General features: G+C 43.8%; 1 long non-coding RNA gene across 1 annotated transcript; it reads left to right on the top strand.

Moving 5' to 3' along the window:
* Positions 1-9: 9 nt before the first annotated feature.
* LOC309341516 lies at positions 10-20,129 on the top strand. The gene is made up of 3 exons (XR_014156364.1): positions 10-50; positions 1,876-2,050; positions 19,961-20,129. It is a non-coding gene; the product is annotated as an uncharacterized lncRNA (long non-coding RNA).
* The last annotated feature ends 1,129 nt before the right edge of the window (positions 20,130-21,258 follow it).

The raw sequence follows: 21,258 nt of genomic DNA, 5'->3' as shown, positions 1-21,258 counted from the left end.
GAGAAAGAGGGTAAGAAAAAGCCCTCCCTTGCTTCAAGAAGGGATAGCAGGTATGTGCATTTTCTGCTCTCCAATTTGCAGATGGTTTCTAAAAGAGGATCAAAATGTAATGGCCCTCTTAAGGAAGAAAACCCACTTGTCAGACGAACAAAGCCTGATCTTTCTCAATGCCACCTCCAGTCATTCTGCTCAAGTAGTTGTTGTCGACCACTCAACCTTTTATTTTTTATTAACCTAGAAATGCAATAGAAAGCGTGATGCCAAGTCAGGCCAGCTACAAAAGGTTTATTAACAAATAAGGATCACAGTGTTGCTCCTGAGTGTAACTAAATACTACAGTGACCAGGGCCGGATTTAGGTTTGATGAGGCCCAAAGCTACTGAAGGTAATGGGGCCCTTTATATGTCCAGCTGTCCTTTGTCAACAACAAATTGCCGCTGTTTTTCGTGTTGAATATATGCTATATGGAAATGAGCAAACCAGTAATATTTGAGGGAGGAGGCTAGCAGGTGGGGCCCATGACTTGCATTGTAGGAGCCTACACAACACAAAACACTGTTGCTGTTATGTAGGTTTTATTTTATTTGTTTTTTATCATATATTTTGGAAATGTACATCCAGGGGTTTTTTCCCTTTAAATTTTTGGGGACCCCCAAGAGAGTGGAGCCCTAAGCTATAGCTTGTTTTTTGTTGTTGTTTAGTCGTCTAGTCGTGTCCGACTCTTCGTGACCCCCTGGACCAGAACACGCCAGGCATTCCTGTCTTCCACTGCCTCCCGCAGTTTGGTCAAACTCATGCTGGTAGCTTCGAGAACACTGTCCAACCATCTCGTCCTCCATCGTCCCCTTCTCCTTGTGCCCTCCATCTTTCCCAACATCAGGGTCTTTTCCAGCGAGTCTTCTCTTCTCATGAGGTGGCCAAAGTACTGGAGCCTCAGCTTCAGGATCTGTCCTTCCAGTGAGCACTCAGGGCTGATTTCCTTCAGAATGGATAGGCTTGATCTTCTTAAATCTGGCACTCACAGTGACTGACATATGCACTGGATATATAACTCAAGGTACTTTGATCAAAATTATGAGAGTCTCCGATTGAAAACAGCAGAAACTGATGTATAATGTACCCACGTTTCAAGGGGGTGGAGGTGGAAATACAATGCCCAATGCCAAGTACTCGGATCGCACACTGCCACACAAAAGCAGGGTTGTCAGAGGGGAGAGACTGCCAGCTGTCGTGCTTTCACTGGCCCCAGGTGGCAATGGCTAGCGGCCATGCTGAGGGGGGGGCCCAGGCCAGGGTTGGCAGAGGCCTGTAGGTGGCGCTGTGCCAAAGGCCAACTCAAACCTGGCAATGGGAAAAGCTGCCCCTCTGCCCTGGGCAAGTGCCCACCTCTCTCCCGGTTCCTGTTTCTTGTATGTCATGTTTCATTGGATTGCAAGCTTTCAAGCCAGCAGTGCTTTTAATGGGCTTTTGATTTTGGTACAGTGTCTAGCATAAAATATTTAACCTGTGCCACCACCATCATCATGAGCAAAAGACAACAAACACCATGTTAGCACAGCAAAGGAGCACATGCCAGCATGTTTCAGTCAATTGCCGCCAAATGCTTGGGCAAATATCTGTGACTGAACGATAACTAAGTTAATGCCAGATGAACAGTTTGGGCGAGGGAGTCCCAAGAACTCTTCCTGGGAGCCAGCTGTCTTGTCTCAAAAGGCACATTTTATTTTTGAGAGTATGAGTTGTAAGCGTGATGGGAAGTTCCCCCTACAAAATTTAAAAAACTGCATTTTCTATACTTTATAATAGACATCACTACAAAAAAAATCACCATGCATTGAAAGAAACTGGAGAGTCAGATTTTTCTTTTCTTTTCAGAGCTTAACATTGCTAAGCTGAGCCTTAAATATTTCAGTGTGGCATTTTGAACTGACAAACATGGAAATGTGAAACCTGCATGACAAGTAGCACCTGATTACCTCCTGCTGTGTCCTATGTTCAAAAAAGAAGCAGGAAAAAGAAATGAAATGAAAACAAGATGCTCCTCTAGAAGGTAATAGAATTACATAATCTTTGCTTTATGTTAAGGGCAGTTTAAAATCACAGGCCTTGTATTTTGAACTATAACTCCCATTACCCCTAGCTAGCATAGCCAGTAGTCAGGAATGATGGGAGTTGTAGTCCAAAACATTTGACCAGCACCAGGCTGGGGGAGGCATAGGCGCTGGGTACCGCCCAATTTCGGGGGGTGGGGGTGGCGCACATGTCATGTGGTGGGAGGAGGTCGCAGCTGTGAGCAGACCCAGTGAGGCCTGGTGGAGCTGCAGGTGCACCCAAGAGTCGCAGGTCCCATAGAAGTCCTAGAAGGGTAGTGGGTAATGTGATGGGGGAGATCCCCAGGAAAGACTGGTGGGGAAAAGCCACCCCTCCAACCCCAAATCCTGTTGGTGAGAGTTGGCCTATGCCCCACCCCCACAGACCTCTGCACATACAGTGATGATCTCGCCATTAACTTGCAAAGATGAAGGCATAGATCCATGTGAAAAATTTACACCGTTTTTGATCTTTCTCCCCAAATCACTGTGATTGGAGTGGAGGGGAAATCATTCACTGTGACTGAAAGCTAGATCTCAGCTTCTGGATTCTTCCCCAACCAAATTGGCCTCTCTCCAAGGTTGGGGGGTGCGTTTTTTCACAGGCAAAGGCACAGAGGCACTCAGAAACTGAAAAAAGTCCCTGATCAGCCTTGAGACAACTTTTGAATGACACATTCTGACCTGGAAACATGAGAACCTTCCCTGATTCATCCCAATTTGCCTTGTGATTTGGAGTGCCCACAAAATCAGTACCAACCCCTAATATATGTATAAAACCAGGACAGGACAGAAAACAACATGCCACAGCCTATTAACATGCCGGTTATGGAAAATATTCATGACTCAATAGTGCATACAATTGGATTGACTCTAAAGCTACAGAGAGAAAAGCATTTTGAAATTTACATTTGGATTATCTGCCATTAGACAAATTCTCTTTGCAGCAATATTTCTGTCAGAAACAAATGGGGGAGACGCTGATGCTATTGTCATATTGCCGTGAAATCTAAGTAGAGCTTTTGCTAAGTCAAACCTAATGCACATTACTTTCTATGTCACACACACACAGCTGAATGGGAAAGATGACTTGCAAATTTATTTCCAACAAAATAGACCTGGAATGTGTCCCAGAGCTCAGCACATGCAAGATGACTAATGATGTAGCACTCCTAACAGATACTATTAGTTTTGAAAGCCACCTACAGCGCTGGTACTGTAGTTTCAAACAGCTTGTGATATACATAACAAGACACGCAGACGTGAATTAGATTCACTAAGGCATTCCCTATAAACAGAAACATGGGATGAACATTTACATATAATTTCTCCATTACTTCTGTTACGGAAATTATGGGGGGCGGGGCACATCTTTAAAGTTAAACGTTACAAATATTATGCCTGAATGTATCCTTTCAACTTGACAGCTCAGGGAAGTTACCTAGCTTTAAAAATAATATAAAATCAACCCCTTTGCCAGCTTCCTCCATTCCAAAGCTATTTTCCCCTTGAAAAAGGACTCCAGGAAGTGCCCAGAGGTGACAATTGCTGGGCTCATTGTTAGCCAAGGGAAGCCAAATGTCATCACCTGACTCACCTCAGGCTCCAGACATGCAAAGGAACTTCTATTGTACTTTTGGGTGGTGGGTACATATTTGTCTATGCTAATCTTATACCTGAGTCTTGCCCTGCCATGTCTGCTTATGCTAATCTTGTACCAAGGACTTGTCTGGACATGTTTGCCAAGGTTGAACTAGTGTAACCCCTGTCTACCCCTCCCCTTTTGTGACATGTCAGTGATGCAGCAATGATGTAGCAATGATGCTGTATGAACTGTATTCTGGGATATGGTGGGAAAGTTTTAAACGTCTTTGTCACCCCATCCTCGGGGTTCAAATTTGCTCTTTGAACCTGTTGCGCAATAAACTTTGGTCTACAGCTCCAGTTGGTGGCTGGACTCCTTCTTTATTCTGCAGGGACCCGAGGGCTCTGCCCGACGAGCTGGGTGACTGAGCAGCCTCACACCTAGATTTTTCCATAACACTTCCCTCACAGGACTCTCAGATTGGATAGCATGAATTTATGGTATTCATTGATGGGCTGGGGGACACAGGATGGGTTGAGGTCTCAATAGCAGTCACATGCTGCCAGAATAACATAGGAACTGGGCAAATATCTGCACATAAGGAATTCCTCTAAGTGTTCACCAGCCTGGAGTGGACATCTTATTCCTGAAGGAGAAGGTTGTGATATACATTTCTATGTGCTTTGTATGATCTAACAGACGGCAGGGCTGCATTGAATATTCAATACTCACTTCGGAAATAGGACATTTAGCACACAGAAAAATCGCCAAAAATTAGCAACAGGAATTCGCAGCCCACCAAATATTTGCAGTTCCAATGCTACTTGACATTAATTTTGTTCCCCTGGCTGTGACTGCAGTGCGGTGAGGGCAGAGGCACAGAACTGCCCTCCCCCTGCCCCTGGCATCATTGCAGTTCGCGGAGACAGGACTGGAGCAGGGCATCAGCAGGGGCAGGGCTAGGTGGGTGCCTTGGTTCCTCATCCTCCTGGGAAGAAAGGGCCACACAGAGTGCTACAGGGCTCTGTCCTGGATCCGTTGTCGTTCAATGTCTTTATAAACGACTTGGATGAAGGAATTGAGGGGATGCCCCCACTAAATGCTAGAAATTGGGAAATGATCAGATTTTGATTCTTTGGAGTATTGAAGTGAAGACTGGAGACCAGTGGAAAAATACAGGCACAGCTTTCTTTCCAAGCCAGGGCTTCACCTTGGATAGAGGCATGAACATAACGAAAAGGTGTTGATGGCCCATCTAAGAGGAATCTTGGGTCTGGGCAGACAGGTTGCCAGGGTAACTGGGAGTGAGGGGACAGGAAAAGAGCATCTTTAGCAAGGTGTGCTGGGAAGAAGAATCAGAAGAACAAAGAATGAGATCCTTCTTGGGCAGCACTCCAGGGCTGCACTGCTGTGGGGAACAAGCCCCTCTTGAGATGACCATGCCTTAAGATCAGGACTCCCTCCATGCAGACTGAAGGCGCAAATTGGTGAATAAATCATATTTCGTAAAGCTACAACAGTCACCACTGTGTCTTCAATTCTCCAAAGGAGCAAAAACCCTGGATGAGCACATGTGACCTCCTGTAATCTTGGTCCCCCTCAGCTGAGTGTGGGGGCAGTGCCCAACTTTTGTAACAATATACAAAATACAAATTCTAAAAATCTGGTCTTTGGTGGTGGTGTGGTGTGGGGGAAGTAAAATAATAATAATAATAAATGCACATTTGCATTTGCAGATAAAAGTTCCAAACTTGAAATGTCACTTTTCAGGAAAGTGAAACTAGCAAATATTTCACCCAAGCTGTTTAAGAAGCTCTGTCCTTTATTATTGTTAATGCACCAGCAAAGGTAGCCAGCAGTGAAAAGAGGCATTTTTTGAAGGTTGTGCTGACTACATTAGAAGCAAGCATTAATTCTTTGCACTGCTGCATATTACAATAAAGCCAATTGGTTTCGGGTTGTGTTAGAAATGATGCAATATAAATGCAAGTTGTACAAAAGAGATTCAGCTTTATGCCTCATAAAGCAGACAGAATGGAAAATCAATATATCTTTATGCAAGTGATAGAGTTTAGAATTAATCACTGTACTTGGGTAAAGTAGCAGACCATTTTCCTAGGCAGAAAGAAGTCAGAGTAAGAAGGGCAAAGTAATTAACACTGAACAGGTATGGAGTGAGAGCGGAGTGGAAGATATTGCAGTTCATGACTGGTTGCTTTGGTGCCAGAAGTACAGCTGTCAGCAATCAGAAAATTAGTTTTCATAGAAAACTTTGGTTCGGGGGAAATGGTTTACAATTTGAGCAAAAATGTTCAATTTAAAACTTGGTAGCTGGAGCATAAGAAATTTATTCTAAAGTTATGATTATTTATATTTTTAAAAAATCCTTCACTGGGACTGTAAGCCAGGTTGCCATCCGTTGCCAACAATGTTATTTCAAGCTTTGTACTCATAGAATCGTAGAATTGTAGAATTGTAGAATTGGAAGGGACCCTGGGGATCATCTAGTCCAACCCGCTGCAATGCAGGAATACAGTGGTACCTCGGGTTAAGTAGTTAATTCGTTCCGGAGGTCCGTTCTTAACCTGAAATTGTTCTTAACCTGAAGCACCACTTTAGCTAATGGGGCCTCCCGCTGCCGCCGCGCTGCCGGAACACGATTTCTGTTCTCATCCTGAAGCAAAGTTCTTAACCCGAGGTAATATTTCTGGGTTAGCGGAGTCTGTAACCTTGTAGCACCCTGCTTGTGGTTAACGCTTAGCTGGAATGAAATATTCAACGCAGCAATAGAGAAATTAAAATAGTAATTTATTTGTCAGACAAATAAATAAGAGGCACAGTGGTACATGGTTACCAAGCTCTGGCCTGGCCTCCTGCCATTCTGGCCAGCACTTATATTCCCTTAATCCAGCCCCCTTTGCTCCTCCTGTGGCTGCCTCTGTCCAATCAGCCTGGTTGAAATTCCTATTGGCTGTTTGGTAGAACCAATCACAAAAGATACACCCACAAAAGATACACCCACTTCCTTGCCCTTATAAGGGAGACAAAGAGCTATATATATGACATATAAGTAATAATATATCTTACATGGAATCTTAATTACCAGCTCACCTCTTGCCCTCCTTGCCCTATTGCCTTCTAAAACAAATGGTTAATCTTACATTTTTATGTTCAACAGATGTCAAGGATCTTGAGTTTCACATCAACATTGAAAGATTTCCTTCATTTAATGTTTCTAAACAAATGCCTGACAACTATTTATCAAGACTGCTTGGATGGCGTCTTCTGTCTGGCAGGGGGGGCTAGGCTCATTTGCCCCTCTGGTCTCCTATTGCAATATGACTCTATGAAATAAGAATCTAGCATTTCTTAAATCCTTTGCATAATTACATTTAAGCCAATATATTTAAGCTAATATATTTCATACATTTATCATAGGTAGCCTCTTAAAAGAATAAAGCTTTTCAAAGTAAAAAGGAAGAAACTCAGTAAAACACAGCTTTTAAAAGAAGCCTCTTCAGTTTACACTTCCCCCTTTCACTCTCCTTTCCAGCCTCAAAATAAAATAGGAAGAAGCTTCTTCTTCTGCCAAGCCAGTTGCCTTTCCAACATTTAACACATTTTAACCTTTTTAACTCTCTCAGTTTAAGAAACAGCTTTTGAAAAGACTTTTCAAAAATGTTCTCTTTTCTTCTAGCTAAATGTTTTTCCCCATTTGCTCCTGGCCTTTGAAAATACAACTCAAGGTTTAAGAGAGGCCCCATGGTATCATGTTACTATTTGCCCATTCCTAATGGTGTTTTCTCAGCCTTTTTTATCTTCTGTATCATGTAGGATCAGTGTCCTCGCTCTCAGCCTTTAATTTCCTCTTTTTATGACTTTGAGAATTGTTTTTCTACTATAAATCAATGGGGCCCCCTTGTCTTAGGAGAATGGCCAAGGTTTTCTCTGCCTGGCATGAAACATTTGAAAATCTAAGCCCATTTAATTTAGGAACCTGATCAAGATATAAGCCAATATAAGTCTTGATTTAAAATGCAGTCTATATTCAGATGCCACATTCCCCCCTTTCAAGCTCAAGGACCTTCATCCCAAGTGTCCTTGATAGCTTGACCTTCATCATATTCCTGAGGTAAAGCTCTGTATAGGGCCATGATATGAGGTAGAGTTTCATTTGAAACCATCTTGCTAATTGTACTTCTAAAACATGAAATGATACATGGCATCATACATAAAACCAATACTACTACTGTCAAGAAAAACAAGCAAGACAATAGTATCCCTTTGAGTCCTGTGACATTAGGTAACCAATTGGTGAGCCATCCCATATCCCATCCTTCCCATGTTTGTACTGGGACATGTGCTATATTCTCCATCTTTGTGGCCAACACACGGATTGCCTCACCATTATCAGAAATGTTAAAGCAACAGGCATTCCCTGTCAAGTTCAAGACTCCACATAGGCCTCCTTGCCTGGCAAGTACATAATCCATTCCCATTTTCAGCTGCAAAATGGCGGCTCTACTTTCATCCAACTGTTGTGCAATAAGTCTCAAACTCTGGGCCGTTGCATTGGTTACAAGTTCCACTACTGCTTGCAATCGAATTATTCTGTTTAGATTATAAATAGGATCCCGTGCCCCTTGTATGAGCTCACCAGGATTCCAGGAGGCAGGATCATAATAGGCTATAATGCGCTCTGGCGGCCAATCATCAGTACCGCTCCAACTTTGGGTACTTCCTCCTGCTATATGAGAAATATCAGCATTCCTTCGTGTTCGCCTGGCCGAACTAGTGGGCATAATCCACATTGGTGGTAATACCCAACCCAAGAAACAAGTCCCACTCCATTTGGAAGGGAGTTTCTTGTATGCCCATTCTCCACATATCCACCACAACCATCGGGTCTGAGGTTTTTGGTACGGGGAATACAGAAGGCGAAATACCAAAAGGGGTAGAGAGTTCACAGTGCAGTATGTTAGATTGCCTTTTTCTGTCACAGTTATGTTCCACACCACTTTCCATGCGTGAATAAAAGGAGGTGCACAGGGCAAGGTATTCCGAGTTCGATAGGTAGTACCGTGTGCCCAGGTATGACTATTCTTCTTATAATCCCAAGTATAGTGACAATGAGAAGAGCCTATCATGGGAGAATCAGCTGCATCTGATGATTTATGTACACAGAATTCCCCTTGTACAGGTATAACTCGTAATGGTTTAGTTGAGTTCCATCCGGGGAAATTCCGTATTTCAGTTTGGTGTGGCATTTCGCTTACCATACCAATAGCATCTAATGGTATCGGTAATAAGGGCATACCTCCCTCTGAATCATCTGGCCCAAGAGAGCAAACAAGGCAATTGGTCCTATTTGCAACATTAGCTACCATTTCAGCTAAACCTACCCACATATTGTGGTCATGGCTGAATCCATATTTAGCCAATTTGGTCAGATTCAAGGACCCTTCCCCTTCCCAAGGGATCAGGATTAATAATAAAATCATGTTGATGTCTAGTATATGCATTCCTTCCACAAAAGATTACCTTATTGTGATAGCAAATAATTATTAGCCCCAATATAATTCCCCCAGTGACAGAAATGGGGAACCACCAAGACCAAAACATATATCCCGAGGATCCCCAATGAGTAATATCTCTGATAATTGTTCCACAAGGGGGGCAGTCAATCAATTGTATTAGAGAATCTTTCCGTTCACAGTCGCTGGTTCAGACGCTCCTCAAGCTTCAGGCGTGCGCAGGTCAGCCAGCTTCCAGGTTGTGGCTGCAGCAGGCCGGTCGTCAAATGTTGCCCGTGACCTAGCCCGTTCCCGGTAGGGCTAGATACAGGGGTTTTTGGAGAGAGTTAGTTTTAAAGGATTAGAGGGGTCACCTTTGCACGTCCAACTGCCTTCGGACTTCTTCAAACGAGAGTGATGAATCCAGGGGGTCACCTCAGCTACCTTCACCGCTGTTGGAGTAGAGAGCAAGACGGTGTAAGGTCCACGCCACTTAGGTGCAAGTGGATCACGTTTCCACTCTTTCACCCATACGCTATCGCCAGCCTGGAACTGATGAATCGGCTCGGCAATGCTGCACGGCGTGCGTTCGAGGGCCCACCTGTTAAGAGAAACAAAAACACGGGAGAGAGATTGCACTTGTCCCTGTGTCACATGATCTCCTATTTGTTTAAGGTCAGCTGGAATATCCTGAACAAAGGAGGGCGGTCTCCCATACAGGAGCTCAAAAGGTGACAACTTAAGTCTTTTTGTGGGTGCACACCGAACACGAAACAGTGTTATGGGTAACACATCTACCCATCCCAATCCCGTTTCCTGGGTTAATTTTGCCAATTGGGTTTTCAGAGTCCGATTCATTCTTTCAGTTTTCCCTGAACTCTGAGGCCTATATGCTGTATGCAGTCTCCATTTTACTTGTAGGACTCGACATACTTCTTGTACTACTTGATCAATGAACGCTGGCCCATTATCACTTCCAATGCATCTAGGTAATCCAAACCTTGGGATCAATTCAGTGAGGAGTCTTTTAGTTACCTCTCGTGCCTTTTCAGTTCGGGTGGGAAAAGCTTCAACCCATCCGGTAAGAGTATCTACAAACACAAGGAGATACTTGAATCCCTTAGAAGGGACCAGCTCTGTGAAGTCCACAATTAGGCTTTCCATGGGGACGTATCCCACATGCTGAATTCCAGGAGGTTGTACCGGTCCCTGCCTGGGATTGTTTTTAGCACAAAGAACACATTTCTGTGAAATGCAAGTTGCTAATTGTGATAGATTAATAATATACAACTTCCGACTGAGACTCTCTCTAGTTGCAGTACCGCCAAGGTGAGTAGATTCATGATAATTTCTTACAATTGTGCCTGCTAGATGATGAGGTACATAAATCCTATTGTCCGGCAGGATCATCCAACCGTCCTTCACAACCGCTCTTTCCTGTTCAGCCCACTTCCTCTCTTCTGGGGTATAGTGAGGTTTAACTTCTTCTGGAACTACCTCTGGTATGAGGGCTGCTATAAATCCTCCCACAGGCTTTTGGGCTGCCTCTCGGGCTGCTTTGTCAGCAGCATGATTTCCTCTGGTTATTGGATCCCTTCCTCGTCCATGACCTTTGCAGTGCATTACAGCAATCTGTTCTGGAGCCCATACTGCTTCTAACAGGGTTTCTACTTCAGGTCCATATTTCAAAGCCTTCCCGTGGGCTCCGATTAGACCTCTTTCTTTCCATAGAGCTCCATGTGCATGCAGGGTTAAGAAGGCATATTTTGAATCAGTATAGATGTTTGCCTTACATCCGGCTGCCAATTGCAGAGCTCTAGTTAAACCTATAAGTTCAGCCTTTTGTGCTGAGGTGCCAGCAGGCAAAGCCTCAGCTTCCACAACTTCCTCATTGGTGACCACAGCATATCCTGCTCGTCTGGCACCTTCATGCAGGTAACTGCTACCATCCGTATAATATACAACATCTGGATTTTTCAATGGCTCATCTTTCAGATCAGGTCTACTGGAATAAACTTCATCCATTACTTGGAGACAATCATGTGATTCCTCATCATCTACCTCTGGTAGGGGCAGCAAAGTCGCTGGATTGAGCATATTCACTACTCGTAGATGAATCCTGGGATTTTCACACAATAAGCCTTGGTATCTAGCCATCCTTGGGTTCGTTAGCCAATAACTACCCTTATATTCCATGAGTGTCAGAACAGCATGAGGTACATTCACATACATCGTCTGGCCAAAGGTAAATTTATCAGCTTCTTTGACAAGGCTCGCAGTGGCTGCTACTGCCCTTAGGCATGGAGGCCATCCTTTTGCTACTGAGTCCAAATGTTTAGACAAATAAGCTACTGGACGGTTCCAACTTCCTAATCTCTGGGTCAGGACTGCCGCTGCAATCCCATTCTGTTCATGTACATACAGCTGAAAGGGTTTTTCCGAATTAGGCAATCCAAGGGCTGGTGCCTCCATAAGTCGTTGTTTGATAACTAAAAAGGCTTGTTTCTGCTCAGGTCCCCATACGAATGGGTCCTTTTCTGCACCTCGAGTGCTTTCATGTAAGGGCTTGGCCAGACTACTGAAATCAGGTATCCATAGTCTACAAAACCCTGCTGTTCCCAGGAATCCCCTAAGTTGTTTTCTTGTGGTAGGTTCCTTGATAAGGCAAATAGCTTCTTTCCTCTCTGGTCTCAATGCTCGTTGTTGGTGTGAGATGTCAAAGCCCAAATATTTGACCTTTTCTAAACATAACTGTGCCTTTTTCTGGGAAACTCGGTAGCCAGCTTCCCAGAGCAAGTGGAGCAGTTCCTCTGTCCCTTCTTTACAGGTATCAAAATCCTTTGCAGCTAGTATAAGATCATCCACATATTGCAGAACCACCTTTTCTCCCGGTGTTGAGGGGTAACTTGTTAGATCCCTCGCCAAGGCAGTGCCAAATAAAGTTGGGGAATTTTTGAATCCTTGGGGCAATCTTGTCCAGGTTAGCTGGCCTTTTGTTCCTGTCAAAGGGTCTTCCCACTGGAAGGCAAATATAGGTTGGCTCTGTGGTGCCAGCCGGCAACAGAAGAATGCATCTTTCAAGTCCAATACAGTAAAAAATGTTGCTTCTGGTGGGATCAAACTCAGCAAGGTATATGGGTTTGGTACATTTGGGTGCAAGGTCTCGATAGCCTGGTTTACGAGCCTCAAGTCCTGCACTGGCCTATATTCATCTGTCCCAGGTTTTCGAACAGGCAAAAGGGGTGTGTTCCATTCTGATTGGCAAGGCTTAAGCAGACCATATTTTAATAGGCGGTCCAAATGTTTCTGGATGCCCTCTGCTGCTCGCCGGGGTAAGGGATATTGCTTTACAGATACAGGGGTAGCCATAGGTTTTAGGGTTACTACAATTGGAGCTATATTCTTAGCCATTCCTGGTGGGCTTTTTTCAGCCCATACTCCTGGTGGCACCTGTAGAGTTCGGAGGAGCTTGTTTAATTCTGTATCCAATGTGGGTTGGACTTGCAAGGCTGACATTAGGCGCCATGATTGTTCCTTAGGTACTGAGAGGGTAATTATTCCTGCTGCTTTTGATGGCAGTTTCATTTCTGGACCTCGAGGAGTGAAAGTGATTTGGGCCTGCAATTTGGACAGCATATCTCTGCCTAAGAGAGGTATTGGACACTCAGGTATATACAAAAACTGATGGGTTAAACGATGTCCCCCAATCTGGCATTCCAAAGGTTGGAGGAAAGACCTCTTAGCTGACTGTCCAGTGGCACTTTTAATGATTACACTTTTGGATGCCTTTTTCTGCAATAGTTCTGGGAGTACTGAGTATTCAGCCCCAGTATCAATCATAAAATCTATTAAATGGCTTCCTAATTGAATCGTGACCGTGGGCTCCTGGAAGCCTAACTTTATGGAGTCCGGTTGTTCCTAGTCTTGAGTAAAATCCTCTTCTGCCAGTCCAATGAAATTGTCTCTACTCCGTCCCTGTCCTGGTCTCTGATATCTTCCATCTCGGATCATTTCCCGTCCCCGTCCCTGGTTTCTTGGGCCGGAGCCTGGGCCTGGGCCTGGGCCTGGGCGTACTTCTTCCAACCTCAGGGGTTCAGGACACTCCCGCTTCCAATGACCCTCCTTCTTGCAATTTGCACATTGATTCCTTCCCAGTGGTGGATTCCTTCCTCGCCCTCGCCCTCCATTTAAGGGGCGGTGGTCTTGCTTCACTGCTGTGGCTAGCATTACCATCTTTTCCTTCTGCCACTTCTTCTCTTGCTTCTCAGCCTCATCCCTATTCCGATAAACTCGGCGTGCAATGGCCATAATTTGGCTCATCAGCATCCCTTCCCATCCTTCTGATTTCTGAATTTTCTTACGAATGTCAGAAGCGCACTGGGCCACAAATGTAGCAGTAATCATTCTGCTGTTTTCAGGGGCTTCAGGGTCAAAAGGAGTCCATATACGATAGGCTTCCTGCAGCCTCTCTAAAAAGTCTCCCGGACTCTCATTTGGTTTTTGTTCTACTTCTGAGACTTTAGACATATTAGTGGGCTTCTGGCATGCCCTGCGGATACCTTGCACAAGTGTCTGGCGGTAGGTGGTAAGTCTGGCCAGGTGAATTGCATTGTTTGGATCCCAATTAGGATCTTCCAAGGGAAAGTTATCTTGGAGATGACGGTCAATATTATAAATATTTCCCACTCTGGCCTGCTCACGCAAATATATCTGTGCCTTTTCAATTATGTCTCTCCTTTCCTCAGTGGTGAACAGAGTATTCAGGAGCTGGCGGCAATCTGTCCAAGTAGGACTATGAGTATTTATTATTGAAGTCACCAAGTCCATCATAGCCTGAGGTTTTTCTGCAAAAGATGGGGTGTGTGTTTTCCAATTCATCAGATCTGTAGTTGTGAATGGAATATATTGCAGGGTCGAAGTTCGAGGTGGCCGTGGTCCGGGTTGCCCATTAACCAGCGCAGGCTCCTCAAGTGCATCAAATACTCTTCTAAGAGGGGCTACTACGTGACCTTTCTCTTCACTTTGCTCTAGGGGCCTCAAATCATAGGGGATGGTATCTGTCGCAAGGCGTTCTTTTAGCAGCTTTATACGCCTGGCTGTATTGCTTGCTGACCGAGCAAGGTCTCCCTGTAACTTCTGTAACATTTCTCTGGGACTTGGATGTACAGGGGTTTGGGGTGGGCAATCAGTTGTTCCACTAAAGGAGACTGTAGATGGAGGTCTATTAGGAGTCACAGGTGGAATAACCACTTCTGCTTGGGCTTTATTATAGGACTCCAATGCCTCCTGAAGATATTTATCATAATCTATCAAGGAATCAAGCTCTGTGACTTCACTCCCATTATTCATTCCAGTTTCTTGCCTTGGGGTTACAACTGGTGGAGTGTTTGGATTAAGCTCCCTTCGATGTGGAGCATAGGGTGGAGGTGGAAGCACCTCTTCCTCTGGTCCCTCAAAAATGGGTTTGAGTTTATTTGGCAAGATTCCTTTCCTAGCTTCGGCTTTTACAGCCAATAATTTGCATCGTTTGACTTTGCATTCCCTTATCCATGGAGGATTTTTATTTAATGTGCTCAGCCAGGAATCTATATATGGAAATTGTTCTGGGCACCCTCCAGTTTCTTTGGCGATATCAGTCCAAAGTTTGCTTACTAAATTTATATCAAAAGTTCCCTGAGATGGCCATCCAGTAATTTGTTTTGGCCATTCTAGTTCACATAACGTTCTCAAGCGCTCTGGCGTCATTTTGACTCCATATGCCCCTGAGAAGGCTTTCTTAAAATTATTTAACATACACTCAAGAGGTGTATTTTCCCCCTTTGAACCCCCAACTCCCATTGTATGGCCCTGTGAAGTATCCACTCAGTCACTCACAGACGCGCTTTGTGGGTTTCCTTGCCTAGATGGAGTCGCCTCACTAGGAACCGAAGTACTGCCCACTCCACACTCGGGTCAGCTACAGATTGCTCTGTACTTTCTCACACATACAATGCGCTGGATACTTCACCACACTCTACCTCCCAATCCTTCCCTTTCCCTACACCAGATCACCATCTGATGTACCCAACCACCTAGCGTACTCAGTTTCCCCTTACTGAGACGCAGAAGTTTGATCAAGACTTCTCTTCCTCCTAATTAATTGGAGGGCCAAAAATCCCTTTGTGCACTTACCCTTGGTTGGTTCCCTGTTTCCCCCGGTCCGTCGCCGCCAGTGAGCAGGGTATCAGACAGACGAGTCTTCTGCGTTCCCCCTGGAAAAATTTACCAGTGCGCGCTTTGGGTAAGCAGTTGTCCTCTCTCTTGTACCCTGCCCAGTAGGGCGAAGGGGCTGCGTTCCAGCAGACCACTTATCCGAGTCACGGCACCATAAAATGTAGCACCCTGCTTGTGGTTAACGCTTAGCTGGAATGAAATATTCAACGCAGCAATAGAGAAATTAAAATAGTAATTTATTTGTCAGACAAATAAATAAGAGGCACAGTGGTACATGGTTACCAAGCTCTGGCCTGGCCTCCTGCCATTCTGGCCAGCACTTATATTCCCTTAATCCAGCCCCCTTTGCTCCTCCTGTGGCTGCCTCTGTCCAATCAGCCTGGTTGAAATTCCTATTGGCTGTTTGGTAGAACCAATCACAAAAGATACACCCACAAAAGATACACCCACTTCCTTGCCCTTATAAGGGAGACAAAGAGCTATATATATGACATATAAGTAATAATATATCTTACATGGAATCTTAATTACCAGCTCACCTCTTGCCCTCCTTGCCCTATTGCCTTCTAAAACAAATGGTTAATCTTACATTTTTATGTTCAACAGATGTCAAGGATCTTGAGTTTCACATCAACATTGAAAGATTTCCTTCATTTAATGTTTCTAAACAAATGCCTGACAACTATATATCAAGACTGCTTGGATGGCGTCTTCTGTCTGGCAGGGGGGGCTAGGCTCATTTGCCCCTCTGGTCTCCTATTGCAATATGACTCTATGAAATAAGAATCTAGCATTTCTTAAATCCTTTGCATAATTACATTTAAGCCAATATATTTAAGCTAATATATTTCATACATTTATCATAGGTAGCCTCTTAAAAGAATAAAGCTTTTCAAAGTAAAAAGGAAGAAACTCAGTAAAACACAGCTTTTAAAAGAAGCCTCTTCAGTTTACACTTCCCCCTTTCACTCTCCTTTCCAGCCTCAAAATAAAATAGGAAGAAGCTTCTTCTTCTGCCAAGCCAGTTGCCTTTCCAACATTTAACACATTTTAACCTTTTTAACTCTCTCAGTTTAAGAAACAGCTTTTGAAAAGACTTTTCAAAAATGTTCTCTTTTCTTCTAGCTAAATGTTTTTCCCCATTTGCTCCTGGCCTTTGAAAATACAACTCAAGGTTTAAGAGAGGCCCCATGGTATCATGTTACTATTTGCCCATTCCTAATGGTGTTTTCTCAGCCTTTTTTATCTTCTGTATCATGTAGGATCAGTGTCCTCGCTCTCAGCCTTTAATTTCCTCTTTTTATGACTTTGAGAATTGTTTTTCTACTATAAATCAATGGGGCCCCCTTGTCTTAGGAGAATGGCCAAGGTTTTCTCTGCCTGGCATGAAACATTTGAAAATCTAAGCCCATTTAATTTAGGAACCTGATCAAGATATAAGCCAATATAAGTCTTGATTTAAAATGCAGTCTATATTCAGATGCCACAACCTGAAGCGTATGTAACCTGAAGCGTCTGTAACCCGAGGTACCACTGTATGCAGCTGCCCCATATGGAGATCTAACCTGCAACCTTTATGTTGTCAGCACCAATGCTCTAACCAACTGAGCTATAGACAGTACAGTAAGTTCATTCTCTTGTGGCCTTAAGTGTGTAGTCATTTCCATTGATTGGCTATATACTACTTATTTATCTTACTAGTTATGCTAAATGAGAGGGTTGTGTAGTGAAACTGGCTTTTTCCCAAACTGATGGGTTATTTATTTATTTATTTATTTATTTGCTTCCTTGCTAATCATCAGAAATAATCTTAGATGTACCCCTAACAATATAATGTGAGAATTGTCCCCCAAAAACATGTGTTTTCAAGTGACACTCCCTGTTTTGCTGTTGATATTTTAAAAAATGTTTTGCACTATACTGCCCTGGAATCTTTGGATGAAGGGAAGGGCGGTATACAAATTTAATAAATAATCAGATAGCTAATACTGCAAATCTGGGAGAGGTTCAGAAAAGGACAACCAAAATGATCGTGCAACTCCTTTGTGGGTATTTGAGGCTTTTCAGAGAAAAGTCATGTAAGATGGGACCTGACAGAGGTGGTAAATTCTACAAAACTCAACATTAGAAGACTCGGGAGAACAGATGAAAGGAAGTACTTAATCATAGAATCTTATAATTCTAGAGTTGGAAGTGACCCCGAAAGTCATCTAGTCCAACCCCTGTGAGTGGGGACCGCCCCACTGCCGAACAGCTCATGGTCTCAGAAAGGTCTTCTTCCAGTTGTGTAGTCTGAATCTCGTTTCTTGTAACTTGAATCCATTGGTTTGGGTCCTACTCTCCGGATCAGGAGAAAGCTTGCTCCATCTTCTTCACACAATGCATGGCTAGTTGACGGCCTGTTGAAGGATGATGCCCATCAACAGACTAACTAATGATGGAATTCACTGCCATGATATATGGTGATGTATGCCAACTCAGATGGCTCTAAAGGGGATTAGACCAATTCACAGAGAAGCAGCTTATCAGTGGCCTACTGTACATGATGGCTATGTTCTGTCTCCATTGTCGGAGGCGCCACTTCCTGGAAGTCACAAGCTAGGAGAATGCTGCTGCCCTCAGGTCCTGCTCGGTCACTATGTGACCAGAATGCTGGACCAGATGGGCCTTGGGTCTGAGTCAGCAGGGCTCCCCTCACGTTCTTAGGAAAGCACAGCATGCAGAAGCTCACAGCTTCTAAATGAGCTATTCCTCTGTGTTAGCTTTTCCGATAATGAATAGCATTTAGCACCATTTTGACTTAATTACCCAAGGACTTGCAAACATTTATTAATTTAAGCTTTTTATTATTAATTGTGATGCGCAATAACAAAAGGACTTATTACAGTAGAAAGGAAACAAACCATTAATGACCTACGATATATAAATATGTAATTCCAAAATGATTACTGTTTGCTTGCCTCCTTTGGGAAGTGTCAGAAGAGATTGGTATATATACTGTAGACTATTTGCTGAAGGTTGTCAGGAGGGAGAGTTTTAACCCTTTCCTAGTCCTCCTGCCTGGCTTCTCTCCCTCTGTTCCTCCTCCCCATTCCCCGATTCACAGGTCATCGAGTGGCAGGGTGACTCTTGGGCCTCAGTGCTTTGCTTCTGAAAGCCAAACACCCTGTGCCCTAAGGCATGAACTGCACCACCAGCGCTACCCCCAGAAAATGAAAGCTGCGTTTGCCTTGGGAAGTAGGAAAAGAAGCAAAGTTCTGCATTTCCCCCTTTCTTTTTCTCCTTCCCAAAACAGAGCTTCCAGTTTGCAGGCGAAGCGTAGCTATCTTCAGGAAGGGGAAGGGGAGGGTAGGATAGACAATATTATTCCCACTGTGATAGGAATTTTATGGTTTTAGATATATGGCAACGTTTATAACCACACGTACATAGATCAGCACAGGAAAGCCAACCTGGAACCATTTTGATTCCTAAACTGACCAAATGTTTTCTCTGCAAGGTCAAACTGGAAAAGTCTCCCCATTGTCTCTTTCCTCACAAATCCTGTCTTAAGGACACATTTAAGATATGAATAAGGTGTGAGCCTGTGACCTGGCCCAGGAAATAAGTATTTTACCACTACAAAAGAATGGCTAGGCTCCCCAGGAAATCCAATCAAGTAACCTGCCAGACAGGAGATAAACAAGGACAAGAGAAAAACAACATTTAAATTTCTGTGATGTAGGTGGGATGTATCTGAGGGGTGGTCTTAGGTAACACCCCTTCTGTGATGTATGCATAATGTTTCTGGGGGTGGTCTTGATCTAGAGAATGGGAATTTCAAAAGTCTTTATAAGCCCTTGCACAGCAATTTTGGGGGTCCTCCTCCTCTCCTGCGTGTGAGGGGAGTACCCTGTTGCAACAGATCAATAAAGATCAAGCTTACTAGCTGCTTTGCTTCTCAATATTCTCTGGTTGGCCTCTGTTATTTTCTCCTACCAATAGGGAACCTACCTATGTAAGGACTCTATATGGGCTCTTGGATACCCCATAAGGGAAAAGGGCATATTTTTATTTACAACACCACATACCATCCTTTGCAGGGCCCAATCTACTCAGTGTCTGGCAGTGGGAGGATTTGTTCCACCTAAAACATTATAATAACCCACATCACAAATTTAAAGCACATTCAATGCACACGACCTCTCCCAAAGAATACTGGGAACTGTAGTTTGTTAAAGGTACTGGGGATTATAGCTGTGAGAAAGAAACTTCAGCTCCCAGTATTCTTTGGGGAAGCCATGTGCTTTAACTGTGTGTTGGCTGCACATTATGGTATGGCTCTGCCCCTTATCCTTAATGCAACACTGTCTTTTCCCCCATAGAAACAAATGACAGCAGCCAATTATATGGGCAAAAATCCCCCTGGTGATCCCAGTGTTTAAGATCTGGCCTCCTTTCCACTTCAGTGGCAGCTTTCTTTCTTGGTTTTTGTTCCCCAGAACTTCAGTGGGAGCCACTGAGAAGATGGTCAACCCCAAAACTTCTTGACTCCATCACAGACATGATTTCTTTCTCAGGCTTCTTCCATCTGACAGGATGCTGGGAGAGTGAGGTGGAACATTGGGAGCTGGCTTTGAGAGAAATGAAGACACCAAGCAATTCTCTAAATCACACAAGCCCCACTGTATGTTGGCAGTACCTTTGTTTTCGGTTACAATCCTATTATAAAGACGGGCATTATTCAGAGAGCTGTTTACCAATCCGATTATTTTCCTCTTCTGAAGTGCAACCATGGATTACCTCATATTTAACACTGTAAAAGTAAACAAGGGCTGTAAACAGAAAGACAAAATGACAAGAGATACCTGATGCTTGAGAGCCAACCTAGGCTTACATAGTGGGGAGAGAGAGTTGTAGGGAGGGGCTCGTGTTAAAATAAAAATAACTGTGGGAAGCAGGAATTGGGAGTGGAGGAAAGGAAGCAAAGGAGAGTTGCTTAAAGAGGGGACACCTCCATTTTCAGAGAGAGGACAGAGGCACAAAGCTTTTATACAATGGCCTTGCAGTTGCAACTGGGGTGGTTGTAACAGTGAGAAGGTGTTTATGTAGACTCGGTGCTTAGCAGGCTGAGGTCAGTTGTGCACGTGATGTGATCATTTCAGTGTCATGATACCTCTGAATTATGGCACCCAGGTATGGCACTCAGTATCAGAGACATGTACTGTGTGAGCAGAGAGACAGAGGATGTGGGCATAGGTGCATGATGTTCTGTGGGTCTCGACAGCTTCCCCAGGTGATGGCATTCACCTGGGTCCCAGGTCATGACACCCAGGTATCAGGAAATGGCTCTTGAGGGAAGGTTGAAGCTGACATAACAACAGCTTACCTGAGATTACGTAGTTGCTGACAAGGTGAGCTTGGCTTGGGAATTTCTGGGCTCCAAGAAAAGCCTACAAAAGCCCTAGATGTGGGCTTTCTAATAATCCAGTAAGAGGATTTAAGGACAAAACTGGAAATTGGCAAGAAGAGCAGCTAAAACTGCTGAGGAACATCAAATCTCCTGCATGAGCCACATGCATCTTGGAATCACAACTGTACATGTACACACAAATTGTGGAAATAGGCTTGTGTGAATTCATATCTAGAAAATATATATATTCTAAGGATCTAAATTGCACTGCAGAATATAATGCAATATAGACTCAGCATGCTTAACATTATTTTATAAAAGCACAGATAATGGAGTATTAATGTACTGATTCTCCATGCTTTAGAGTCATAATAAAATAATTTAATGCACACTGAGAAAACAGTTTCCTGAGTGACTTACAAATATCAACAGCAAGACACTCCCTTTAATCAGATTTAGCATGTA

Source organism: Podarcis erhardii (assembly GCF_964252035.2).
Source record: "Podarcis erhardii genome assembly, chromosome: 5".
Classification (NCBI taxonomy): Eukaryota; Metazoa; Chordata; class Lepidosauria; order Squamata; family Lacertidae; genus Podarcis; species Podarcis erhardii.
The sequence above is the reverse complement of the archived record's forward strand: the minus strand, read 5'-3'. Positions and strand labels throughout refer to the sequence as shown.